Genomic DNA, 14322 nt, shown 5'->3' with positions numbered 1-14322 from the left:
TGTAGTTAGAAGTAGAAAAAAGATCCGAACTATTTCAATTAGTGCAACAGATATATTTTGATCGTTTTTGTGTCCCTAAGTAAAGGGCACAAAAGCAAATCCAAATTCTGCAGTAGGATTCTACATACATCGCCTCTTACGATGCAGGGGTAAAGTGTTATGCTTTTTAACTATTAAATAGTAAAATGTCTTTTAACTGTTAAATAGTAATATGTCTTTTAACTGTTAAATAGTAATATGTCTTTTAACTGTTAAATAGTAATATGACCTTTAACTGTTAAATAGTAATATGTCTTTTAACTGTTAAATAGTAATATGACCTTTAACTGTTAAATAGTAATATGTCTTTTAACTGTTAAATAGTAATATGACCTTTAACTGTTAAATAGTAATATGTCTTTTAACTGTTAAATAGTAATATGACCTTTAACTGTTAAATAGTAATATGTCTTTTAACTGTTAAATAGTAATATGACCTTTAACTGTTAAATAGTAATATGTCTTTTAACTGTTAAATAGTAATATGACCTTTAACTGTTAAATAGTAATATGTCTTTTAACTGTTAAATAGTAATATGACCTTTAACTGTTGTATAGTAATGCTTGAAAACAAATAATTTCAACGTTTTATTCGTTTTATCTTATATCTTCACAGATCTCCATATGAACAACTCGATACGAATGAAATTACCAAAGCATCTGTGTACTCTGAAATAGGAAGTCATCTTCCAGGTAAAACACACGCAATCGTCGTATTATAATGATACATTTCTATAAACTGGCCCTCCAACAGAAACATTATTTATTTTTGTCTTTAATGAACTGGAAATACTATAATTTCATACTGTAAACATCAATATATGTTGTGTCAGATAAATAAACTTCATTCAAAGGTTTCCATGAAACGACAAAACTAGCGTTTATTTACCGTACATAGAATCAAGTTCACATACTAAATATTGCGTGAACGAACCCCTTGACGTTGACCACAAACTGAAGTCGGTTCAAATACCTCATCGGGATCTTCTTCTGCCACTGCTCCCGAGAACTGTCAACGTTTTAGGCTGCTGACGTCCATTTCTCACTAGTCAGTCCGACTGATCCCTCCTCAGTGGGATTAAAATCTGAAAAGGGCGATGGCCACTAACACACATTGACATTATGTTGACGAACAAATCCCGTGTTGACAAGGAAAGTCCGTGTTGACGCGTACGACACCAGCACATTCGTTATCCTACTGAAACCCAATTTGTTATCACTAAATTCAGATGTAATGAAGATGCCACTTATTTAATTATGTAAACAAAAATTACGGGGGCCAGTATGCATTGGCGATATTTACTTTACAATTATGAAACAGGTTTAATCAATTTATACTAAATATCTTGTTGGTCCTGATATAGGTCCCAGGTTGTTTTAATGTTGGATTGAAATAATGTATTGTTTCATCTGTATATAAACAGAGTGTGTTCGGTTTTAAATGCATGGAATAAAAAGTGTAACAAACTACTATTTATATACAAATTAATGTTTCCGGGGGATAATGTAACTGTGTAACTTTGCTTGTTTTGTAGGTCGCCGGAAAGATCCAGTCAATGACAAGTGAGTTTGTATCATCACACATTATTAATTACCATGACTTGTAAACCCTTTCTAAATATTGTTGTCACATCATTTGGTGTCTTCCAACGTTTTTGTGCTGGCAGTTTTTGGATGGTGCATGTTTTATAAGATATTGCAATTTTGTTTTAGCAGAGAATACGAGTCATTGGAGGGTCGGTCTAACCCAAACGTCTATGAAGATCTCCATGGTACAACATCTGGTAAGTATCGATATCGTCTTTCTGATAAGCGATACATGAACTAGAATCCAATTATTGCACAACTTTAAACATAGCTTTGGAATTATATAAATTAACATCAAAAGACCTTCAATGGTTCTAAAATATTCTCATTTCAGAAGATTACCTTATTTTATATGTTTTTATACATGAAGCAGGTCATTGTGTACTTTCGAATGTTTGTTTTTGTCCGTTATTTCTAATGTGTTTTTGTATTTGATGGTTTCCTTATTTAGAATTTTAATGCATTCACTTATGTAAAATGTATATATTTTGGGTGCAAACAATAGGGCGAAACGAAGCATGATGACATACACATAATTTATATGCAAAAAAAAAAGATCTTAAGGAACAGGTGTTACACGCTAATCGCGTTCAGATCAAATTACAAGAAGCTAACATTAACAATAATAATTTTGCATCCTTATTTTTAGGTGACAAAGAAATATACATCAACACCGCAATTGCTGAGGGAGGTTCTGGCTCCAGAAGTTAATCCATCTGGTTCACAAGAAATCGTTATAATGAACAACTCGAGGACGCTTCAATTAATACGTCAGCTTTTCAAAATATTTCTATTGGACTTAGCCTATCGAACGTAGATTGGAACCGTGATGAATAATAATCAATATACATATTAGTCCCAGAGCTTTGTGGTTGTTGACAATGACCATGTCAGCAGCCCTCACCTCTGCGATTGTGACAGCCGCGGTAACAAATAATGAGCATGCAACTAGTATAAGTTTATGTGCATACAACCGTTACATAATGGTAGAAATATTGCGTTTTCTAACGTACTGGGCAATTCACGAGCTATTTACGAAAAACACAGGGAGATATTTACACGTCTGTTGACTTAAATACAGCGTTTGTTACTTGGTAGGTATATATTGTGTTCCGCTCCAAACTGTTAATGGTACAAAATTAGTTTGTGTTTTCAGCATTATAGACTGAGAGGTAGGTCGTCGAGGGAGATGTAAACCTATCATGTCTTTATATGTATATCTACAATAACAAGTGAATTGTCCTAACCACATGACAACACTGCTAGGATATTCGCCTATTAATGGATTCATCAGTCGCCTGATGACAGCCAGTCAAGCAGGCGGAAACGCTAGCAAGAATGTTTATAGTTTATATATTTCCATTGTACAGATCACACAGACACTATGTTATGCATTTCTCTGTATGTATTTACCCTTAATAGTGTGATTTTTCCATTGACACGTGACGAAGACGCGGTCAAATGGATACTGGCGCATGAGGCTAGAATTTGTGTCATGAGGTGTTTTTTATTAAGTTGCGAGATTGTTTTTGAAATCCTGTTGGTGTAGAAACATGTAAAGTAAAAGTCTAGTAAAAGATATGTGTGCATTCACGTCATTCCGTTTCAATTAGCACGGGCCAAATTGAAAATGCATATGATGTCATATTCCCTAGGAACATTCGTCAAACAAAATAAAAAGGTGTATATACGGTATTTTGCATGTGAAAATGAACTTGCGTTAATACAAATGTAAATGTATGTTATGCAATATCCGAAGTAACGCCACAAAACTTAACATTTTAATTATTTGTTAAATGTGTATGTATACATCTATATAACTCTAGTATTATAGAAGATGTGGTGTTTGCTGAATTATTGTATAGATTTAATAAGTTGCTAATTGATTGAAATTCTATTGAAATAGTATTGTTGTACCAGTTTTGACAATTATGTAATGCAATTTATCAATTGTTAGCTTGTTTTCATTTTATTCTTTTTGTTTTATTACCAGACAAATGTTTGTGTCAAAAGACCCACTTATAACTATTCATAAAATAGCCTTGGTCTTGTCTTGTGCTACCCTTCAAGTATCTATAAATCAAATAAATCATGCATGGATATGCTTAAACTGGCTAATAGTTACGTTATATTTATGTGATGCTTAAAAGATCCACCCAACCCGTTGTGCGCCAACCTTATTTCACTTATTGATATACCATGGTGTTTGATAATGTTTTTTAATTATTAACTAATTTTGAATCATGTGATCTTGAATGTCCTTTAATGTCGTTCAGTTTTATATACTTCGCACCCATTTACGCCACCATAGTACTGTACTGACCAGATTCAATTAACGTTGGACATATGGTTATTCAGGAGAAGAGGTTCGACAAAATAACATATTTAGGCTAAATTAATTTGAATTAACTTGGTAATCCTTCATCCGAGCATGCTTATAGCTAAATATCATCACTGTAGGCCTTGGCATTCAGAGTACGTTCGTAGAAATCGTTAAAAAAATCAGCGTATGTGATCGTGAAAATGGATGAAAGTCAATCATTTAAACGAATTTCGAATCCTTCATCAAAACACGCTACTGGTTAAATATATGGCCATATAATTCTTAAAAAAAGAAAATCTTGGTTTGTTATGACTAATTTTGAGTCACTGTAGGTAACTGTCAAGATTTGAAGCTTACTTTTTTAGTTAATGTTGAAAAAAATGAATATATAACACTTCTCACTTGAACACAAATCTTAACACTGACTCATGATAGGATACGTGTATGCGTGATTTGATCACGTGCACAAATACCTAGAAAGATTTTAACCTTCTATTAAATGACCTAGATTGGAATATCTTGGCTGAAATATTATCCAGTGGTTCTACATATTAAGTCAAAGAAGCTGTGGATATATTAAGTTCAAAAGGTTCGGTTGTTTTAATATAAAATGTACATAGATATGCTGTAGATTTGCTGAGATTATGTTTAAAATCTCGTGCTTTGGTTAATCTAGTTATATCAGAGCAGTCCATGTATTTTCTCTCTCTGTGAAGATATGTATTAGTGTGTTCATAAATGAATACCTAAAAATAATAGATATAGTAATGGAATTATTTTTATATTACAGTATTGTCATTCCTATTGTTTTTATTGGTGTTTGGGGATAGCATTCAAATTCTGAAATGTGTAAATTGAACATAATTGGCACTGGTAAATGTTTTGCTTTTTTATTTAAAAAAAACCTGTAACTTCAAATTGTGGTTAAAAAAGAGCCGAAACGTTACAAGTGAGCATCTGACCTTGTGAAGGTCATGACGCATACTTTAGTATCACGTTATAAAAAGTATCCCACTGCACTGTGCAGTACCGCCCCTCGCGGAACGGGGTTACTTACTCGTTTGTGTAATTAGACCATTATATGCTTGGAACATTGACATTTTTAAGTTACAAGTGTTCGATTGCTGAAAAACGATATTAATCATCGAATTTTAAATTTTATAATCTTGAATGTACAAATAAATACGGTAGATTTTCAAAATACCTTCTTCTTAACTAGGAACACAATTGGAAAAGCCAGGTAAAAGTGTTGTATACCGAATTATACTTCAATGGTATACAACAAAAACAAGATTGAAAAATCCTGTATTTTACATTAAAATTTGCACAAAATATTCCATTATCCTTACATTCTGGATTATAAATATATTAGTTCAGCATTACATGAAAGGAATTGTTCTCTCCCAAGTATAATAATGCAAAACTACGTTTTTTTCACTCTTCAAAAATAAAAATTCAGACTGATATTCAATTTTGCGACCCCTATGCTGTAATGAGGTTGATTAATTATCTAAATAATAAGTAGTGTGACTCAAAGTAACAACTCCAGATGAATAAGAAATTGAAAATAGTTAATACAGCAGAAGATATCTCGTAACACTTCTGAAACAAAAGTTATGAGTGACAAGCTCCTATGTCATTTTAACATAGCATGAACTAGTCCCTTTTAATTATTCGTCCCGTTCATTTTGTGTGAGGTCGGTGCATATTCGAACTTTTTTGAACAGTTTTTATGTGTTCAAGTGTTTTATATTTCTGAATATACTTATTCCCTTTATTTCCCAAATGTAACATTTCTGGTTTCTGTTTCTCGTTTGGAACATTCAGTAGTTTCTCCGATATTTCGATTCGTCAAACAGTTCGGTTGACTTTAATTGCAGACTACTAACGTTTTCTAATTTCTTTTTCATCCTGCATGCATTTGTTTCTTGCCTCTTTGATTCCAAACACGTTCATTCTAACGTACGACGGGTTCAATACCAGCACCTTATGAATCTGAAGTTATTTAGAGGAAGCTGTAAGACAGCTTCAATCCATTTTAACCCTATTTGAGCAATCTTCAATGCCGTTCATTCCAGCGTGCTACTGGAAAAATGTCATCATTGTTGACCTCTTTAATGTTAAGAAGATGTCATTATACATTATAACACATTTGATCCCGATACCGTGTATGTGGTTGGAGGATATTCAACCATACAACAGGTATTTTTTTCAAGGGTGCTCCTAGTCGAATATTTTCATCCTAGGACCCTTGGTAATTCAAAAGAAGTTATTTTAATGATTAATGCTTTCACTAATTTTAGCTCTGTAACATGGATGAAACTTGTCAATTTAAATAAACTTGATAACCCTTCATCCTACCATTCTGATTGCCAAACATTATAACCAGGCAAGTCGCATAGAATCTCCTAAAGAAAACGAAAATTAAAATAGTTTGGGAAACCGATGCTTGTTAAGGTTCGAATGTAAATAAACCCTGATGTATTTCACAAATTGATCATTTGTTTGGTAACATAATCAGTAGAAATACTAGGTCTGCTAATTAACCATGCATAGTCAATTGGAGATCTAAACGTAACACATGGATTTGTATTATATGTACGGTTATCTTACGTCATCTTGCACATTACAGAAAATATCAATAAATCGGAGTATTAGTATGCATGCTATCCTACCCCTCCCCTACAACAGCAAAGCATGTTACTGTTTTAGGCTACATACAATATGTATAATTAAATTGTATGGTACACGTTTTATAAATGTTGATCATCCTTGTATGTACCAAAAGTTTAAAGAAAAACATAACATAATCTACGGTTGCATCAGGTTTCACATTTCCATTTGTATTTATCTTTGTTACCTCGTCTAAAGTTATATACTCATGTTTCTAATATTTCACTATTGACAGTAAACATTGCCTTTTGATATATATCCATATACCACCAGTGGAGAGGACGAACAGGGTTATAAACCTGTTGTTTAACCCCTTTCGACATGCTACCATTATGTTGTAAGTAAAATTTGTTGAAATGGAAAATAATGTTAGTATCACTGCTCTGTGTGTATTAACCAAATATATATCTTTACAATGCCCAAAATATTGACAGCATGCATTTATTTGTCAAAATATACCTATAATAATATATGAAGCAAGAATTTAATAAAAATACAAATAAGTCACTAATTATTAGTCAGTGTCATTTTTTCACGAGACATATGTACTGTTTATAGCGAGTACAGGTAGTGGCGGTTTGTAACAGGTATAAGATATATTTATACAAAATAATGACCAGGGGTACTTGTTATTCATAAAGAGGTCACTGATCAGGAACGTCAAAAACAATATTACATATAATGTGGGCATTCACACTGTATACCCACTACTATATTCCCGGTTACAAAAGGATATTACAGGATGTGTGTAAACACAGTAACATAAGGGGTGTATGTATACGGCATGATGTCTGATATTTACTTACAGCAACAAACTGTATTTAATTATCATCATTAACTCAAGGTCTTCTTGTTCATTTTACTACTTACAATACAATCATCGACAGGTACGTTGTGCTGTATTTTAACTGTATATGTATATCCGTGATGTATACTGTCTTGTTGCTTCACAGTATAAGCTCAATTGCCCTGTAAATAATAATTATCATGTATGTCCTTTAGTTTAATGGCTAACGCGTCAAAGTACATGTTGTGACAATTTGAGTATTGCATGCGCTTATACTTAAACATTGCAAAGAGGCGTTCAGCTCGCAATGAAGCAATGATATTGCGTTTAAACGACTACAGCCGAATACCTGATAGGCTTAAGGTCATGATATTTAGCTAGTAGCTTCCTGTGGTATGCATATCAACGTTTATGAAATAATACTACTTTACTTGTTCTGAAGATCCCAATAATACATTATATCTAAAACCTTACTCTGGAACACTGAAAGGTTTAGATAATCAAATTTGTTTAGAAACATCCTGAGCCGAACACAATTTGTGAAAATATAAACACAATAAAGGTCGTATTCACAACCTTCATTTATCTTTATGTAGAAAACCAGAAAATCAATGGAAAACATCTATGACCTTAAAAGAAGGCAGCATTAAATTTTATATATTAAAAGCTAATGGTTATTACTTAACATACTATTGCTCTTTTGGAAGATGTTATCCATTATCACTTACTTCTGTAAGTAATCCTCGACGTTGGATTACACCCTTCATTCAGATCCACAGTTCACAGTAATAAACACTTTACTATATTAAGCTGCAAGGTACAAGCAATTGATCTCCAAGCTTATGACCATGCACCACGATCTCTACATTATTCAGAAAATAAGTCGTTTAAGGTTTCAATATGTTTCACCTCTGTGACTTTTAAATTCTAGTCGTTGCCATTCATCATATACTTTTATACAGGCATGCTACTGGTCAACTATCATCACTCTTATTCATAGCAAAGGATGTCCAGGTATTTTAACACATTCGACTCAGGTGAATGTTGGTCAAGGTCACTAAATTGAAAAAAAAATACATTTAAAGTTCTTCCTTTCAGCAGGCTATTGATGCGAGTCCTTTATTCAGATGTTGTTGAAAGGATTTCAAAATGACCCGAGCGACATTTAATTTGGGGCAAGACCCAATAATGAACTTGCATTAGATAAGGAGGTAAAATGTGATTGTAAATGATGACACTACAAAACATTGAAATAACTGAAGGACCAGACACACACGCTTAGCGATAAACGATAAAGTAAAAGCTACTTATAGGCTTGCCGTATATTTCAATATCAGTTGACAGAAAAAAGCGTGTTAGAAATTTCCGTAAATGATACACACTTAAAAATATATTGCCAGTAAAAAATGTATTCAACTGTTTTCTTTGTTATATTAAGTATCTTTACAGAACAACGAAAGATGAAGTAAGGATGCATTATGTACCGGTTTTGTGTATTTATGAAACATAAGTGATTCATATTTGTACGCATGTTGCTGTCGTAAACTCTCGCAACTCGTTAAAACGGGGTATGTTATGTGAGTTATTTACGGACATACCGATGCATCGTAAGAGGCGATTAATGTGGAACCCCCTGCATAATTGGAGATTTGCTTTGGTGTTCTCTACTTGGGAATACAATAGCGATGAAAATAAATCTGCTACACCAATTGCAATTCTCTCTACTTCTAACTACCTTTTATTCCTTAGCGCCTTGCTTGACAATACCTCATTTTTGGCTTTAATTTGGAACGTTCGGCAAGGTCAGGAAGGCCATGGGTTTTGTATTGTGGCCGGGACATACCAAAGTCCTTAAACATGGTAGTTGTTATTCACTTCTTAACTTTCAGCATTTCAGGCAATACCAACAACTGGTTCAACCATTGTCATCATAATGCAAATCTGTCGGAATGGTGTGCTGGGTACCTTCGGCATTGTATTCCAGTGAGATATCACTATAAAGCAGGCATCAGATCCGCGCTATCACAAAAAGGCGAACACATCAACATATCCTGTCTCTGGCACACATACAAGCATGCACGCATCAACTACATACATGGAGGCACGTCCTTAAATTACCTTAACTGTAAATAAGACGTTCCACAACAATAGCTTAGTGTTCATCTGCATTATATTATAGGTACTGGTAGTTCAATGTCATTGTTGAGATGTACAAAATGTGGAAAAAAACATGTAAAACAAGTGAAAAAAACAATACTTGTCATGTCACCAAAGAATAAGAACTTTCAAAATTATTAAAAAAAAAATGCTATTGAGAAGTATACCCTTTCCCGAAGGGAGAGCAGATGACCTTGGGTATAATGCAATTTATTTATGATAATTTAGGTAAGGACCTTTCTATCAATGAACAATAAAACATATTAGTCTGATGAAGAAGATTATTTTAACATTTAACCATTATCCCCATTTTGGTCCCACCCTTCAAGCCTCTGGGGATGGTGCAGGATCCTATTTTCTCATACCATCTAATTGCCATCTATAATCATAATCATTCGAAACAAGTTTGAATAATTTCCTGCTGAAAATGGACACAATATACCTAAAAGTGTTATTTCCCTATATAAATTAAAATCAACTTTACTCACTCCCCGAGCGAGAATGGATGGCCCGGGGGTATTACATTGAAGAATCCATCAAGCTCCTAACGGAATTCTCATCCATGCACATAATTTGATTGTACTACATCTGAGTCTGAAGAAAAGACTTTTGAAATATTGGTTCATTTTCCCTTCGGGACCCCACCCTGGCCCCTGGTGGTTGGGTAGGAATCCAAATATAACAATTTGATACCAACCTCCTCAAAGGATGATGCTTACCAAGTAAGATTAATTTCCCACTGAAAATTACCAAATATACATAAAAATATTGTTTCCCTATATAAACTATGGTAACGTGTATCCCCTCCCTAAAGGAGAACGGAGACAGGCCCGGGGGTACTGAAATTTACAATTTATAAAAGCCCTTGATGATCGTTTCATAAATGCAGAGTAATTGAAAATAATTTTTAAATATTGATTGATTTTCGCTTTGGGGCCTTGCCCCGGCATCTGGGATTAGGGAAGGATCCTAATTTTAAAAATTTGATACCATCTTCCACCAATGATGATTATCACCAAGTAAGAATAATTTCCTGCTGAAAATGAACAAAATATAACAAACAGTACTATTTCCCTATATACACTGTAAACTATAGAACGCTTTAATTTACCGCCTTCTCAAGGGAGAACGGAAGACCCGGGTGTACTGAAAATTACAATGTTAAATCCCCTGATGATCTTGCAATCCGTGCAGATAAATTGACTGTAGTACCTCTTAATCTGGAGAAGAAGATTTTTGAATTATTGGTTATTTTTGCCCTGGACCCTGACGTTGGGGTAGTCTACCCAATTTTACAATTCCGTGACCTCAATTACTAAGTATGATTTTGACCAAGTTTGGAAAAAAATCATCTTGAGCAGTAGTCGAAAATGTAAAATGTTTACGCACGACGGACGACGCACGGCGACGGACGGAAAGCGATCAGAATAGGTCACAGCTCAGGTGACCTAAAAACAAAACAAAACAAACATCATTATGTATAGTTATATTTCAACGCAGGTAATGTACACGTTGTGCACGTTGAAACATACTGTACAAACTTTGTCAAGTTCTACATACTCGAAGTTTTTGCACATGTTTAAACATATATACATCATATATACACTACAGCAGGACAATACTGTATTTACACGCTTTGTCACTGTCTACATACTCAAACTTGTTTCACTGAACGAGTTTCCGTAGTCAAGTATCTGTTGATACATCTATAATGGATATACAGTACAGCAGGACCATTCAGTATGTTTACAAGAACTTATACTGTTACATTCGCACAGCGCCAGGGTTATCTGTCTGTATATATGTACCTACCGTAACATAGTATTAATCACCGTAATATCAAACTCTGACAAACAGGATAAATAGACAATCAAAACAGGAACAGTATCTTTTTTCCAGGATAACTGTTCTCGATCTCCATTTTTTATTATGTTTACATGTTACATGTTATTTCATACTCTATAGATTTATTTAGATAACAACCAATCCTTTCCAGGAAATTGGTCTGATAAATTTCAACAAGTTTCAACAATTCATACATCAGACATTGCTTTAAATATGAACTATACCTATCCAAAACAAGTGTTAAGTATATCAAGCCAATATAGATAGACGCTTACTATTAATATGAGTTGTTTGCATTCATTTTTACACTTACGAACTGATATACAGTATCGATACCGTGTCTTCTAATTCATCAGAAAGTTCAAAATGTTGTTATCAGACAAAAAATGCATATGCAATGTTATTCTTAAATATTAATGTTAATACCAAAATTGTATACAAATACAAAAAAAAAACGGTCACTGAATGTATTTAGTGCCATTCATTTGTGAACGTTACATTGTGTTTTGTGTATAGCAAGCAGAGGTACATGAAGTGGCGGCCGGTTAACAGGTAAGTCATACAAGTGGGTTATACAGGTAGGAATGTATGTTTGTATTAACTCGGGTAGCTATTTATAGCTGTGTATGGCGTCACCGACCAGGAAGTTCACAAACAATATAACATGTAATGTGTACATTCGCCCCTGATATTTACTAGTATATACCAGTATGTTTGGACGAGGAAGCCTGTAGACAATATACATGAACTTAAAAGCATGTATATATACGGCATGATGTCTGACATTTACCAAATAAAACAAAATGTTTCTACTTGTTCCTCTTACTCCTTACCAATCATCGACAGGAAGGTTGTACTTCGTTGAATCTGTATAGAGTATGTTGATATCAGTCACCGTTATGTTTATAGGTTAATTAAGCAAAGGGAATTATTAAGTGTTGAGAGATGATAAGAGCGTAGCTCCCTGGCTCCGCAGACTACCTTGCGAAACAATGTAATGATAACATACCTGTACGAAAACAAGGAAAAATAACCTACCTTGCTATTCTCCGTCAGGTTACCCTACAAATGCACTGTATGATGATCAGAGAAACTGGAAACAGTACTCCTTCATTACTATACATTGCATTTTTGTGTTGTTGTTTTTTTCTTATCGAAGCATTGATTTCCCATATCCAGCTCTACTCCGACCAATAATGTTTGCTGTAAACTGAAAATTGTGTATGCATTAACTTTCTGCATTTGTCTGTCTGCAATGCCCTTTTTAAATTGAGGACACAACATTCAGTTCTAGTAGCGCTAATAGGCAACATATGTACATGACGTCACAATATTTCACAATTTGTTTTACACCTGGCTATATAGGGGTAAGTGACGTACTCTGGTATGTTTCTGTCCTGGCTACCAGTTTTCATAACGACCGTAATTGCTTTGCTATTTCTCCTAGTCATGAGCAGACACGTTATAGTTACATATCTGGAGAGAAGATGAAGTGTCATAAACCAGGTCGGGTCCTGTTCCCTACCATTTACGGAGTTACGGCCCTTTGTTCATATTTTAAGTCTTAGATTGTCTAGAGAAAAATGTTCTTGTTCACAAACATTCAAAAAATAAACATCTTTTAATTGACAGAGTTATGACCAACCTTTTGTTTTATCAAAACTGTGTCCTCAGTACAACAATGTTGCTTTATCACGTAAATTCGCCAAAATTGTGAAACGTATCGATCTGAGAAAGTCATAGTGTTGAGCACAACATCTTAGTAAAGGTCATTGGTTTAGATTTGATTATAAAGTTCGTCGGGCGTATAACTGTCTTGCTCTCCTGTGTATCTTATGAAGGTAAGTGTTTCGTATTCATCTTTAACTCAATAATGATTTGTATTAACTATTGAAAAATAGTTTTGTTAAATTTGATATGGAATACGGTCAAATGTAGGCAAAATAAATAAGTTTTTGAGTTTTTCCATTTGAACTCAAAAAGAGACATTTAACTTCCATGAGTGTTGTAGTTCGAGTGCATTCTTTTCTATTTTTTGACACATTTTGGTACAAAAATCACCAGCCAAAAGATCATAAGTGTAGCCCTTACTTTTGCAACAAGCCTAAATGGTTACAATACATATCATGTGATATGAATATGATATACCGTTACCCTGCAGTACTCTTCATGTTTCTATAAAGTGTTATGGAACTCACTATGCAACTAGCTAGCAGAACAAATTACAACGAAGAATTGTATGTGTTCACTGTCACCCTAGTAACGCACTTGCTATTCCCTACCAACTGAGCTATTCACATTTTCCTTTCACTCATTACACTATGTCTAAACCAATACGTGTGCATTTTATAGCAAAAAATATGTTCATAATGGTTTATGCCTCAGGACGATATTGACATGTTTGGTACGATTGCGGAAATTTTAAAGGCCGAGTAAATGAATAATGTTAACAGTTGTTTCTAACAAGTATTGGCCCACCAGCTTCTACAATAAGGCAGACACACAACAATCATCTGATCAAACACATATTGTTGAAGTCATTGTAGGCACATGCCAAAAATGTTGAGAATATTAAAGTTAATGACGGGTGGGGGTTTAACAATTGATTAGCTTGTCAATCATTTCATAAAAAAAGAAAACACTAATCAGATTTGTTTTTCTCTCTAGAAACCAAACAGAAAATATAGGGCAATGTATTGTTTATATGGCATTGGTCGTCTTCTGTTAAGTATGATGAATGGTGGTATTAAGGGTGCAAAGATATTAAAAACAATATCCCAATAATTCTACTTCGGTACTACAATAAGACTGTGGCCCAAGTTTTATGATACTAAGAATGGTAGTTCCAAGTTTGGAGCATTCAGCACAACCAGCGACAAAACGATGTTTATAAGTTTCCTTGTGAAATTCT

General features: G+C 33.9%; 1 long non-coding RNA gene across 1 annotated transcript; it reads left to right on the top strand.

Annotated features, from left to right (window-relative positions):
• The first annotated feature begins 575 nt into the window (after positions 1-575).
• Positions 576-4842, top strand: LOC110455525. The gene is made up of 4 exons (XR_002463456.1): positions 576-732; positions 1575-1602; positions 1753-1823; positions 2276-4842. It is a non-coding gene; the product is annotated as an uncharacterized LOC110455525 (long non-coding RNA).
• Positions 4843-14322: the final 9480 nt, after the last annotated feature.

The sequence above is a fragment of the Mizuhopecten yessoensis genome, unplaced genomic scaffold, assembly GCF_002113885.1.
Source record: "Mizuhopecten yessoensis strain PY_sf001 unplaced genomic scaffold, ASM211388v2 scaffold8245, whole genome shotgun sequence".
NCBI classification, from domain to species: Eukaryota; Metazoa; Mollusca; class Bivalvia; order Pectinida; family Pectinidae; genus Mizuhopecten; species Mizuhopecten yessoensis.
Note: the sequence above shows the minus strand (reverse complement) of the source record. Positions and strands in the feature narration are given on the sequence as shown.